Source organism: Bos mutus, chromosome 28, assembly GCF_027580195.1.
Source record: "Bos mutus isolate GX-2022 chromosome 28, NWIPB_WYAK_1.1, whole genome shotgun sequence".
Taxonomy (NCBI): Eukaryota; Metazoa; Chordata; class Mammalia; order Artiodactyla; family Bovidae; genus Bos; species Bos mutus.
In genome coordinates this window covers 30,270,323-30,282,713 of record NC_091644.1, presented here as the reverse complement: position 1 = coordinate 30,282,713, position 12,391 = coordinate 30,270,323, and the positions used below count along the sequence as shown (strand labels likewise).

General features: G+C 44.7%; 1 protein-coding gene across 2 annotated transcripts in view; it reads right to left on the bottom strand.

Moving 5' to 3' along the window:
• SLC16A9 (solute carrier family 16 member 9) overlaps positions 1-11,648 on the bottom strand; it is an 86,350-nt gene extending 74,702 nt beyond the window's left edge. Inside the window, exon 1 of one of the 2 annotated variants that reach the window (XM_070364575.1) lies at positions 11,282-11,648. The gene's annotated coding sequence lies outside the window, so the exon portion shown is untranslated. The remainder of the gene's footprint in view (positions 1-11,281) is intronic. The other variant, XM_070364577.1, reaches the window with a different exon arrangement.
• Between the last annotated feature and the right edge of the window lie 743 nt (positions 11,649-12,391).

The window sequence follows — 12,391 nt, the reverse complement described above, 5'->3', positions numbered from 1 at the left end:
GCAAAGAGTCGGACACAACTGAGCAACTAACAATTTTCATTTCAAACCTGGCTGTACCTTAGGGGCTTAAAAATGACCAATGTCTGAGACTTCTCTAGACACATGAAAACAGGATCTCTGGGCTTGAGGCCAGATTGCTAAAGGGCTCCAGGTGATCTCAATGTGAAGCTTCTAAAAGAAAGGAGTGGACCACTGCACTAGCTTACATAATTGCTCCTCTTGCCAGACAAGCCTAAATTGAAAGACTTGACTGATTTTAGTTATTTAAACTGATCTAACATCTATTTCTGCTTTATTGCCTATGCCAAAGCCTTTGACTGTGTGGATCACAATAAACTGTGGAAAATTCTGAAAGAGATGGGAATACCAGACCGCCTGATCTGCCTCTTGAGAAACCTGTATGCAGGTAAGGAAGCAACAGTTAGAACTGGACATGGAACAACAGACTGGTTCCAAATAGGGAAAGGAGTACATCAAGACTGTATATTTTCACCCTGCTTATTTAACTTATATGCAGACTACATCATGAGAAACGCTGGGCTGGAAGAAGCACGAGCTGGAATCAAGATTGCCGGGAGAAATATCAATAACCTCAGATATGCAGATGACACCACCCTTATGGCAGAAAGTGAAGAGTAACTGAAAAGTCTCTTGATGAAAGTGAAAGAGGAGAGTAAAAAAGTTGGCTTAAAGCTCAACGTTAAGAAAACGAAGATCATGGCATCTGGTCCCATCACTTCATGGGAAATAGATGGGGAAACAGTGGAAACAGTGTCAGACTTTATTTTTATTTTTCTGGGCTCCAAAATCACTGCAGATGGTGACTGCAGCCATGAAATTAAAAGACGCTTACTCCTTGGAAGGAAAGTTATGACCAATCTAGATAGCATATTCTAAAGCAGAGACATTACTTTGCCAACAAAGGTTCGTCTAGTCAAGGCTATGGTTTTTCCTGTGGTCATGTATGGATGTGAGAGTTGGACTATAAAGAAAGCTGAGCACTGAAGAATTGATGCTTTTGAACTGTGGTGTTGGAGAAGACTCTTGAGAGCCCCTTAGACTGCAAGGAGGTCCAACCAGTCCATCCTAAAGGAGATCAGTCCTGGGTGTTCATTGGAAGGACTGATGCTGAAGCTGAAACTCCTGTACTTTGGCCACCTCATGTGAAGAGTTGACTCATTGGAAAAGACTCTGATGCTGGGAGGGATTGGGGGCAGGAGGAGAAGGGGACGACAGAGGATGAGATGGCTGGATGGCATCACCGACTCGATGGACGTGAGTTTGAGTGAACTCCAGGAGATGGTGATGGACAGGGAGACCTGGCGTGCTGCGATTCATGGGGTCGCAAAGAGTCGGACACGACTGAGCGACTGAACTGAACTAAACGGAACACTTTCTATGTATCAGACACAGTGCCAGGATTTTCAGATGTTATCTTTTTAATCTACGTAAGATAAATTAGAAAAGTATTAATAACCCTCCTTCTACCTCCAATGTCCACAGAATTTTTGCTAGATTCTACTTAAGGCTCTCTCTCTCCATTTAACCCTAGGATTGATCACCTAATGGAGGTTCATAAATGGTTCGTAAGTTTGCATTCTTTTACTTTGGGAAGTTATCTTAAACTTTTTTTAATGGATACTCTTTAACATAACTGGACATGCTAGCATCCTTCAAGGGCTTATAGTGGACAAACTAATGTCTACATAATAATAACGATAGCTTGACCATTTCAAGGACCTTTGAGAATAATACATAGAATACTGTGGTCTTCAGATCTCCTTTGGCCCTAAGTCCTAAAAGTCTTTACCAAAAACATTTCTATTTATTTCATAAAAGTCTTTTAACATTCTTGCAGCACACACACACACCAGTATCCATCATTATCCCTATGACCCACAAGCCATTCTACATGGCTTGCCCCTCTCTTCTTCTTCTTTTTTTTTTTTTTGCTGGTCTGCCTTATCATTAGCCATTAATTGTCTTTCCCTTCACTACACTGAAAATTCCTTGGGGTTAAGGGATACCATATGTTCTTTATGTTCCTTCCACATCTCTGCAAACAGTAGGCACTGAATAAATGTTTGCTGATGTTAATAGAAAAAGATATTAAGCTATATAGTTCAGGGAGCAACATAAAGTAGCTAGCGGGCTAGAGGGGTGTGGTCCAAACTCTGTAGTACATCGTCGGTCCTGAGCAGCAATGTTTAAAAAACTGAAATTCAGACTAGAATAACATCGGTTACAGTAGCAAATATAAGCCCTCCTGCACGCTGCTAAGGGTTGAGCACTACTTTGAGAGACTTGGCTTCAGTTTACATGTGCGCCTGTGTTTGCTGGCAGGGTCAGGCTGTAAAATAAATCTCACTATGAGTCACAGTCAAAAACACTGAAAGCCCCTAGTCCAGAAGGGTCCATGTTCAACCTGGGTACCTAGGTGAGGTTAGACCACAATTAATAGCAGAGCATTAGCCATGTGAATTTAAGCAAGGTAAAAAACCTCAGTTTCTTCATCTATAAAATGAAAATAGGATAGGAAGAACTCCTTTGTCATAGAATTTTATGAGGAACATACGAAATAATCTCTATGAAATACTAGGCATTGATACTTGGCACAGAGCAAATGTTTACCAATACTGTTACTGTTGTGGCATGTTCTAAAGGTTTTCTAGAAAAACTTGAATGAGTACCTCCCTCCCCTTCACTTTCTCATTTCCTAATCATTCTTCAACTCAATGTTTCCTGGCTTCTACGCATCCAGAGAAAAAAAATGTCCTTACTGTGATGTTTAACTTTTAAGTGCAAAACAAAATCAAAGATGATTATTCCTGCCCTCATGGAGATTCAAGCCAGGCATCAATGAACAGTGTGATCCAAAAATTATAAATAGGGTTTCCCAGGTGGCTCAGGGGTAAAGAAGCCACCTGCCAATGCAGGAGACACAGGTTCAATTCCTGATCTGGGAAGATCTCACATTTCATGGAGCAACTAATCCTGTGTGCCATAACTATCGAGCCTGTGCTCTAGAGCCTGGGAGCTGGAGCTACTGAAGCCCATGTGCCCTACAGTTTGCACTCTGCAACGAGAGAAGCCACCACAGTGAGAAGCCTGAACACCACAATTAGAGAGTAGCCCTGCTGTCTGCATAGTTGCAGAGAAAAGCCCGTGCAGCAACAAAGACTCAGCATAACCAAAAATATATAAATAAAATTTTTTAATTATAAAAAATTATAAATAAAAAATAAAAACTGGTTTTACAAATATGTATTTTGTTCATATGACATTTGGTATTTAGATCTTTCAATACCCAGCTAGCTACCTGATTCTTTCTATTTTCCCTAAAGATTTGCAACAATTCAGCCCCAACTACCTCTGCAGGATTACCAAAACCTGGGCTCTCCAAACCACTGTCACAATTCATCCCTTAAGCCACGCTCCTCTCCTTCTGCATGCCTTAGATTCTTCACTCCCCACCAGCTGCTGGAGAGGCTGTAATCCTTTCTGAAACTCCTGCTTCAAGTTGTTCAGTTGCTCAGGCGTGTTCAACTCTTTGCAACCCCATGGACTGCAGCACATCAGGCTTCCCTGTCTTTCACCATCTCCCAGAGTTTGCTCAAACTCATGTCCATTGAGTCAGTGATGCCATCCAACCATCTCATCCTCTGTTGTCCCCTTCTCCTCCTGCCTTTAATCTTTCCCAGCATCAGGGTCTTTTCCAATGAGTCAGCTCTTCACATCATGGGGCCAAAGTATTGGACCTTCAGTTTCAGCATCAGTCCTTCCAATGAATATTAAGGACTATTTCCTTTATTGACTGGTGGGATCTCCTTGCAGTCCAAGGGACTCTCAAGAGTCTTCTCCAAAACCACGGTTCAAAAGCATCAATTCTTGACTTAGCCTAAATGTCTCCTCTTATTTGATGCCATCCAAACCCTTCAACAGTTAGTCATTCCTTCTCGAAGGTTTCACAATAATTTGGGCAATCTTGTTCTTATAACATTTATCACAATACGTTATTATTCATTAAGGTATGTAACCAACAAGATTATCCTGCATCCCTAGCACTAAGAATTGCGCTTGGCACATAGTAAAGGCTCAACAGGTCTTTATGAAATGAATGAATAAATGAATGCATAGAAAGCCTACTGACCTAAATCTCCTGTATATCAAAATGATTAACCATACAGCTTTCATTCAACAGAAAGAATTGAGTACATTTGGGAGGTATTTGTGTATTTGGAAGAAAATGAATGTATTTTGAAGAAAATGAATGTATCTGGAAGGTGTTGTGGACCAAAGGTGGATCTGGTTCCTTCCTCCAAAGGGCTTAGAGCCTGCCTCCATCATTAAACCTGAAAGGCTAGCCAAATACTTGGGTAAACATAGAATCGACTTTTTTAATTTAAAGTTGTTACCAGTATAAGATCAGATGGTATGTCTTTAATGATCAGACAATTACCTGATTCTTGCAGGTTTGTTTTAAATGATAAACATCCAGGATTGGCTGACAAACTCCCATAGGTGCAAGGGAGGGTCAACTCACCACTGGAGCAGGGACAAGGACAAAGTGTGGCTCACAACTGTCACTGACAGCCTTCCTCTGGTCCTCTCTGTCAGCTCAGTCACAGTAAGGTCTGTGATTTCTCTGAAAACGCCAGGCTTCTTTTACTCAGATGCTTCCTTCCTGTTGTCAGTATCTGCTCTGAGCTTTTCAGGTAGAGGCTGGCCCACTTGTTTGTAAAGCAGCTTATTAGCATAAAGCAAAGAATACATCTTAGCTCATCACATTCATGAAACTCTGCTTTAAAAATATTATATTATAGAATTTAACTGTACTGTTCCCCCAGGAATGAGTTATTCAAAAGAATTGGAGATTGGAATCACATGCAAGTCCACTACTTTTGTTCTCATTTTTATTTTTGGGGATCCATATAAATATGCTTTTAAAAAAAACCCTAAACTTCCATATTAACACATAAGAGCCAAACTCTTAACTTATTCACCTTGTTGCAATTGAAGAACATCCCCAGATTAAGAAGAGAGACAGACTACAGGGCAGACTCTTGCTCAGGTAAAGATGATGAAGATTTGTCTAAGCACTGTAAGACAAGCCTATTGGGAATTCCCTGGCGATCCAGTGGTTTGGACTTCAAGCTTCCAAGACCAGGGGTCTGGGTTCCATCCCTAATCAGGGAACTAAGATCCTGCAAGCTGAGTAGCATGGCAAAAAATAAAGAAAAGAAAAAACTAAGCTTATAAATACACCTTGTCCAAGTGAAAACCAGGATCTATTTTCCAGCTGTCATTATCTTCTTACGTTTGAGTGAGAAGAAAGAACAGGAAGGAAAATATTTAGAGAAACAGCTCTGGGTCCCGGAATTAAACCAAACTAACTGTCCCTGAAAGGGATAATTAACACAAGCAATTAACTGCCGGGGCCTCTGAATTATGTCAACAGCATGGCCATCGAAAAAGGGCATTCTTTGATCTTAAAGGCCTTATAAATCTATCATGGTCCAGCACTCACCAAAGAGATCTTCCAAAGCTATCATGCTTTAGATCCGGTGAGTACTGGAATATGTGTCAGTACAGAAGAAGTGGGTTAGAGATCAGATGGACTGAGTGTAGGATCATGGAAGTCTGAAACCAGAAGAAAGCTTGGAAGTCATCTAGCAAATTAGTGGCAAAAAAGCCAAATCTGATCTCTAGAGGTGTTTTGTTTGGCCTGCTCAATTCTTATTTTCTTTTATTTTTAGCCATGTTGAATGAATTGTCAATGTTTTCCCATCAAAATCTGAATTTCTGGATTCTCTTGAAGATCTGGCAACACTGGGCTCTTGTTCTTACATAACAATTGGCTGGAACTGGGTAGCTCCGGCCCTCATGAATGGGCATGTTCTCCCCAGCTCCTTCCACTCCCTCCTCACCCTTTCACAGGACCAAGGCTGACTTGCCTTGGAGTTTCACCTGTGCCCTCCCCACTTCCCACCCTGGTCTGCTGCTCTAAGAGGCCAGTCAGCCCTGGGAGAACCTAGAGAACTTACTGCCCCTAATCTTAATAATTCCTCAATTTCTTCCTCTGTTCAAGCTGGTTTTAGAAAAGGCAGAGGAACCAGAGATCAAATTGCCAACATCCGCTGGATCATGGAAAAAGCAAGAGAGTTCCAGAAAAACATCTACTTCTGCTTTATTGACTATGCCAAAGCCTTTGACTGTGTGGATCACAATAAACTGTGGAAAATTCTGAAAGAGATGGGACTACCAGACCACCTGACCTGCCTCTTGAGAAATCTGTATGCAGGTCAGGAAGCAACAGTTAGAACTGGACATGGAACAACAGACTGGTTCCAAATAGGAAAAGGAGTATGGCAAGGCTGTATATTGTCACCCTGCTTATTTAACTTATATGCAGAGTACATCATGAGAAATGCTGGGCTGGAAGAAACACAAGCTGGATTCAAGATTGTTGGGAGAAATATCAATAACCTCAGATATGCAGATGACACCACCCTTATGGCAGAAAGTGAAGAGGAACTCAAAAGCCTCTTGATGAAAGTGAAAGTGGAGAGTAAAATAGTTGGCTTAAAACTCAACATTCAGAAAACGAAGATCATGGCATCCGGTCCCACCACTTCATGGGAAATAGATGGGGAAACAGTGCAAACAGTGTCAGACTTTATTTTTCTGGGCTCCAAAATCACTGCAGATGGTGACTGCAGCCATGAAATTAAAAGACGCTTACTCCTTGGAAGAAAAGTTATGACCATCCTAGATAGTATATTGAAAAGCAGAGATATTACTTTGCCAACAAAGGTCCGTCCAGTCAAGGCTATGGTTTTTCCAGTGGTCATGTATGGATGTGAGAATTGGACTGTGAAGAAGGCTGAGCACTGAAGAATTGATGCTTTTGAACTGTGGTGTTGGAGAAGACTCTTGAGAGTCCCTTGGACTGCAAGGAGATCCAACCAGTCCATTCTGAAGGAGAACAGCCCTGGGATTTCTTTGGAAGAAATGATGCTAAAGCTGAAACTCCAGTACTTTGGCCACCTCATGCGAAGAGTTGACTCATTGGAAAAGACTCTGATGCTGGGAGGGATTAAGGGCAGGAGGAGAAGGGGACGACAGAGGATTAGATGGCTGGATGGCATCACCAACTCGATGAACATGAATTTGAGTGAACTCAGGGAGTTGGTGATGGACAGGGAGCCCTGGCGTGCTGCGATTCATGGGGTCACAAAGAGTCGGACACGACTGAGCGGCTGAACTGAACTGCGTCTTTGTATTTAAGGCTGTGAGATTCACTAAAGTTTTTCTCATCTCATATCCCATCTCTTCTCAAAGAGCTTAAGAGTTTCTTTTGAGTGGGTCATAAAAGCACAAGATCATATAATAGTTTGAAGATGAGGCTTCCTTGGTGGCTCAGAGGTAAAGAATCTGCCTGCTAATGCAGGAGACACAGGTTTGATCCCTGATCCTGGAAGATCTCACATGCTTTGGAGCAACTAAGCCCATGCGCCACAACTATTGAACCTGTACCCTAGAGCCTGAGAAGCGGAAACTACTGAAGCCCCTGTTGCCCATTTTTCTGCAATAAGTAAAAAAAAAAAAAAAAAAAAAAAAAAGCCAGGACAATGAGAAGCCTGCAGCGAGAGAGTAGCCCCTGCTTGCTGCAACTAGAGAAAGCCCACGCAGCAATGAAGACCCAGCACAGCCCAAAATAGACTGATTAATTTAAGAAACAAGTTTGAAGATGTGTTAAAACACTGAAATATGGGTCATCACTGAACCTATAAAGTAAAAATAATCAGACAATGTACAGTATAGTGACTGTAACATACTGTGGTATATATTTGAAAGTAGCCAAAAGAGTAAATTTTAAAAGTTCTCATTCTGTTGTGTGTGTTAGTGTCCGACTCTTTTCAACCCCACGAATTGTAGACCACCAGGCTTCTCTGTCCATGGGATTCTCCAGGAGAGAATACTGGAATGGATTGCCGTTCCCTTCTCCGGAGGATCTTTCCGACCCAGGGATTGAACCCTGGTCTCCTGCTTTGCAGGCAGATTCTTTACCATTTGAGCTACAGGGAAATCCTCAAGTTCTCATCAGATACATAAAGAAATTAGAACTACGGTGGTGCATGTTAATTAAACTTACTGTGTCACCATTTTGCAGTATATATATAGAATCATCATGTTGTACACCTAAAAGTAATATTTTATATGGCAATTATATAAATTAAAAAATAAAATTAAAATGATAGAAATGAGGATGCAAAGGAAAAACAGAGAAAAACTTCTCCTACAGGTAGCAGGCCCAATTTCTAATTACTGTGAATAACAGTTAACATATATTATGCCCCTGCCCAAAGAATGGGCTATCAAGACAAACTTCCTGGGTTCAATACCTGGTTCTACCATTTACTTAGGTGAGTGACCTTATTAAAATTCTCAAGATCAAGAGATCAATGTGACTTCCCTGGTGGTCCAGTGGTTAAGACTCTGCACTTCCAATGCCAGGGGCTTCAGACTGATCCCTGGTCAGGGAACTAAGATCCCACATGCTGTGCAATGAGGCCAAAAAGAAATTCTCAGAATAAGTTTAAAATTATGTCTCCCTAGATAAAAGAAGGTATGTAGCTCACTTAATATGTCATGTTTAATAAAGATTAATAATAATTATTATTACTGTCAATAATCAAAACAGTGAACAGAAAGCGACTTTACTCTGCATATTGACCCACGAAAGTGGGGGTATTTTCCTATCCAAAGTTTTAATCAAACTAAAAGTTGTTGTATCACAAGATTGCAAATTCAGGGGAAATCATTGTTGGATTTGAATAAAGCATTGAAATCTACTTGAAAACACATTACTTTTTCACATTTATAGAAAGTAAATGCTATTAAGATCTTGTTCATTTACTTATTAGGGGAAGCTCACAAAATTGAACTTCAAGGAATAAACTACAGTGAAGGATGTTAACCCTGTTAGTATAAATACAATAATAATGTTCAATCACACTTTAATTTCTTACCATGGCTTGTCATCTCTATAATCTAGCCCCGTTCTACCTCCCAGTCTTCTCTAAAATTCCAGACTCCAGCCATTCCAAACTGCTCTGCTACCTTTGAACACACCAGACTTGCACACCTCCATGCAACATGCTTGTTCCAGCAGCCCTCCTTTGCATCAAGGAAATCCTCTTCCTTCTTCAAGTCTTAGCTCAGATGCCACACCCACCACATAACTTTTCTCATTTCTTAACCCTGAATGAACCTCTCTGCCATTCAGTCATACACTATTGATGTCACTGCCATATGACTACATTTTTACTATCATGTACTATAGATATTTATAAACAGGCCTATCTTTCCCACCAGACTAAATGCTTTGAAGGCAGCGGTCATGTGTTCTTTCCTTGAACTCAGTTTTAAGTCACACTTCAAGCTCATTATCTGCAGGGAACACTCGAATGTCTACAAAGAACCTCCCAAAGAAAAGGCCAGCTAGCTCAAAATATATGCATTCTGGCCAACTTTAATTAAAATTAAAGTCATTAGGTGATACTTTCTCGTAAAGCAATAATTAAGCAAGCAAGACACTGTTTCTTTTGTACCTACCCACTGGCTTTCTATACCCAATTGCATTGTATGAAGTAAGTTCAAGTAATGACTCGCTCAAGAGAAAGACTAAAAAAATTGCAGGCTCAAAATATCAGGTGAGAAAATAAAGCTTGAAAAGCTAACTACATCTAATTGTCATTCTCTTGCTCTAGTTTTATGACCAGAACCACACCCAAAGCACCAAGCTCTGCCTTGATACAGATTCAGACACCAATCAATGCACATATCACCACCATCTTTTCAGAGTCTCAGTCAGAAACTAGAGAAGGCTTCCCAGTGTCCTGATCTACCTCTGCGTATCTTTTGTCTTTCCCTATAGGCATCCCACAGAGAAAAAGGGTCCTTGTTACCCCCTCTTGCCCACACACAAAAGGGAAGAAACAGAGAAGTGTGTTCTTGGGCAGTCAGTGCTGCTACAAGTATGAGTTATTGCAAAATTGCAATAATTTTTATTATGTAATTTCCACTTCTAGGGCCTGAAAAGAAATACATTTCTTTCTAGCAATGACATGGATAACCCTGTTATGATCCACAAGGTATTTAAAAAGAAGGTGTGATCCTAGAAATGAATAATTGGTGCTTTCACTTCAGAATCTTGTCGGGCTTCCTCAGTCCTCTGCCTGAACCAGCCAGAACAATTTCTCACAGCTGAAACCAACTCAAATCTGATAAACTGTTAGGACATATCAAATTAACAGGATTTGCTGGGAGGAACTCACCTGCAACCTGAGCTACTATCCAGATAATTCAAGATTAAAAAAAATACATCCAAACTAACTGTGACCCAAGACACTGATCCAAAAACACAAGATATTAAATAACTTACTGTGTAAGTAGTATGTCTATTTAGTGTAAATCCTACCCTACCTCCAGGATATATTGATTGCTTTGGGCTGGATTAGACATGGCAACCTAAGAAGCATTGATCTACTTCTGATGACCAAGTTTTTAAGCGTTTATTATTTCTCTCCGAACCCTCTAGGAGCTCCTGAGGCTAGAGGTGGTTACCTAGAGTGAGCCACAGATGGAGCGTGAAACACCAGGTCCTCGCAAGTTCCGGCTCTGTGTCCAGGCGGCCGAGGCGCCCGTGCCTCCTGCGCTCGCCCGAGCTGACCCCGCGGTGCTGAAGCTGGCGCCGCGCCTGGAACCCTTGGGCGCCCCAGTGAGACCCTCCCGGGGTCATCTGCGTGCACCAGCTCCCAACCAGGGCACTTGGAGGCCTCGTGCCCCCTAGGAAACAGGGGCTCACCTGAGTCGCTTCCCCCCCAACTCCCACCCTGCTCTGCCACCAGCAGTCCCGGCGCAGATCTCTAACCCGAACTCAATCCGAGGGCACAGGACCTCCTTTCTCCCTCTCTCCCGTCCAACTCCGTGCACAATACCGCCCTCAGAGCGCTGGGGAAACTGGCCCGCTGCAGGGCAGCACCCTACCAAAGGGTTGGGACTTGTCACGCGGTGGGCGCGAACACCCCGAAGACGCTCTCAGCTCCCCCGCACACACTCCAAACAAGAAACCGGCTCCGAGCTGCTTGGCCCCAGATGACAGCGTCGCCCCCGCCGCCTCCGGCCGCTCGGAGACCGAAGAGTTTCTCCTAGCCTCTGGGAGGCAGACGGGGGACCGCCGACCCCCGGACCCTCCCCGCGAGCTCCAGCTTTTTACCTGGGTACCGGCCGCAGCGAGCGGCGTCTCCGGGGCGCAGCACAGGGCGCACTGCCCAGGCGGGTGGTGCGGGGAGAACCGCGGCCGCCGCTCTCCCCGGCAGCTCCGGGCCTGCCGGGAGGCTATTTATCCGGGGGCTCGGCCCCGGCCCCGGCCCCTGCCGGAGTATTGGGCAATTCGTCCCGCTACAGGCTGCCCCGGGAGCCGCCGCCCTCTGCCCGCGCCGAGCCCCGCGGCAGCGGCGGCGGCGGCCACATGGAGGGAGGGAGCCGGCCCCTCCAGTGGGCTCCACCTTCTCGCCCTCCTTCTCCTTGGGAAGTTATTTCTCGTGGTTTCCCCCCGGTCTCTCTCTTTTGCGGGGCACCCTGGCCAGTCTGAACCGGTTGTGACTGAGCGGGTGGCTGGGGGAAGGAGGAGGAGGCAGAGGAGATGGAGGTGGAAAAGCGGGCGGTAGGGGCGCTGCTCTTGCTCTCGCGGCGCCCAGCCCGGCCAGTGCGGCCGGGCGGAGGGAGGGCGGTGTGGGGGCCGCGGCCCCGGCCCGGCCCGGAGCCACGGAAGCCGCGGGAGAGCTGGGCACCGCCGGCCAGGCGCCCTCTCGGTGCGCACATTCGCGCGTCCCCCGGCGCCGCTGCGCCCCCGCCGCCCACCGCGTGCTCGCGCCGGCGGGTCCGGACCGTGCGCACTTGGAGCGAGCCCGAGTGTGGAGATGAGTGCGAGTGCCCCCCGGGTCTCCCAGGCTCCTGGGCCGCCGGGCGCCCTCCTAGCCGGAGCTGGCAGCGATCCCAGAGAAACGGGCACCAGAACTTTGAGGAGTCGGTGCTCCTGGGCAGTGAGGAGTGAGGATGCCAAGTGCTGTCCTTTGTGACAGTTCCAAGGAAAAGGAGGGGCGCCCCTGTAGTGCACAAAGTGTGCTGAAGCAGAGAGGCTGCGTCTGAGCACGTTCTGTCTATAAGGTAGATGCGCTGCACTAAAGATACTCTCCTGTCTTCAGTTAAAAGGTAACAGGCATGGCGCTGAGATTTCCAGTCGCCGCAGCAGACTGGGGCCAGTCCATAGGTAGGTATCTAGTGCTTACCAGCTGTGGCAACCTCCTAAAGCGATGTGCAATTT